The sequence below is a fragment of the Dendrobium catenatum genome, unplaced genomic scaffold (assembly GCF_001605985.2).
Source record: "Dendrobium catenatum unplaced genomic scaffold, ASM160598v2 fragScaff_scaffold_1220, whole genome shotgun sequence".
Classification (NCBI taxonomy): domain Eukaryota; kingdom Viridiplantae; phylum Streptophyta; class Magnoliopsida; order Asparagales; family Orchidaceae; genus Dendrobium; species Dendrobium catenatum.
In genome coordinates, this window is record NW_021319682.1 from 13318953 (window position 1) to 13320984 (window position 2032).

General features: G+C 35.1%; 1 pseudogene; it reads left to right on the forward strand.

Annotated features, from left to right (window-relative positions):
* Positions 1 to 1096: 1096 nt before the first annotated feature.
* On the forward strand, positions 1097 to 1215 carry LOC114580736 (annotated as a pseudogene).
* Positions 1216 to 2032: the final 817 nt, after the last annotated feature.

Genomic DNA, 2032 nt, shown 5'->3' on the forward strand with positions numbered 1-2032 from the left:
ACAGACTCCACATCCTACTCTACCCAGTCTTGAGTCTTCATGTTGTCTTGAGTAATTTATGATCTCCCTGAAATGTAGTAATAACATAGAAGAATTGAAATAAAAAATATTCAATGAATAATAGTTTAATCGACATTATTTATCATCATCAAAATCTCAGATTAAGGGTCTTTTTTTTTTTGAGAAGATGCAAAAATTGCATTTAAGAAGAAAAAGTAATTAACCTAATACAAACAAGGCAAAAGAAGCTAATGATACCTTTTTCAACATGAAAAAGTATCTTATTAAAATATAAATTTGTTATTTTAAACTTATTATAATTGTAATAAAGTCAACTATAACCTATTTTTGAAACTGTTGAGATGCAGGGGATACCAAAATATAAAACAACTCGAGGGTTGATTAGTATCCCAGAGTTCCCATCCAGTTAAAGAATAAGAAATAGTAAAGACCTCATAAACAATTAAGCAAAATTTAAAATAACAAATTAAAGTAAGGGAAAGGAAATAAAAACTAATAATGAAAATACATATCAATGATAAATTCCAAAACTTTGGTAAAACTATGCCAAACTTTAAGACCTTGTGTTCCATCTTCAAAAGTATCTCTCTTTTGTTGCTATACATTGACGAAACCTTCTTCATATTAATGGGATAAAAAAGGAAGAAGAAACTTTTTCTCAGATTAAGGGTCATGGACTGCAATAGTCCTCATGTTGCACCTCTTTTTTAACCAACCTTCTCTTTTTTTACAGCTCTTTGCCATAGTCTACAAACCCCTAATAATGTTGACTCCCTGCATGTTGAGCGAATAAATCTACAACGTGGGACTTATGAGGCGACCGACGGGTCCAACGATGCGGCTATGTAATAATAAAAATAAATTTGCACCCATAACCTCGATTAAAAATTATGACCATATTCTGAAAAGCTTCTTTGAAGTTAGAGGTAGTGCTGATGTGTAATAGGCCCCTCGATCAGACATGCACAGCTGAATAATGCATTTTTGATCTCCTACAATCCACGGGAATAAAGATGCACCTAAACCGCAACTATATTAGAGTCTTTTTAACATTAAGTTTTGACCATATTATTATTGGTATGACCATGCCAGCACAAGTACACCGGATCACATCAGAACTCTATAGTTAAGCGTGCTTGGGAGAGAGTAATATTATGATAGGTGACCTCCTGGGAAGTCCTTGTGTTACACCCCTTTTTTAACCAACCTTCTCTTTTTTTTTTCTAGCTCTTAGCAATGGCCTACAAACCACTGGCAATTTTAACTTGTCATGCCTTGAGCGATGAAATCTTAAATTTGGGACCCATGAATATGACTTGTGGGTCCTAGTATGTGGCGATGCATAAATGGAAATAACTTTCCACCAAGTTGTCTGATTAAGAATTATGACCCCATTCTAGAAAGCATTTTTAGAGTTGAAGGTAGCAGTGATGTGTCATAGGCCCATCGATCAGGAATGCATAGCCTAAATAATGTATTTTTGATACCCTACAGTCTTCCTGAATAAAGATGCACCCAAATTACCACTCCATCCATGTCTACTTAAAATTAATTTGAGACATAAATATTATGGGTACGACCATACCAGCACAAGTGCACCGGATCCCATCAGTGTACAATATTTAAGTGAGCTTGGGCGATAATAATACTAGGATGGGTGACCACATGGGAAGTCCTCCTATTTTACCCCTTTTTCAACATTCTATTTCTCTTTTTTTGTAGCTCTTTGCAATGGTCCATAGACCGCTGTTAATGTTTACTCACCGTAACTCAATCAAAGAAATCTTAAATGTGGGACCTATGAATACAACCATAGGGTCCCAGGATGAGGCCGTGTAGGAATAAAAATAACTTTCTATTGAGGAGTCCATTTAAGAATGATGCGACATTCTTAAAAGCTTTTTTGGAGCCAGAGGTAGTGCTAATGTGCCATAGGCCCATCAATAAGGAATACACAGTCGAATAATGTATTTATTATCCACCACAGTCCACCGAAAAAATATGACTTAAA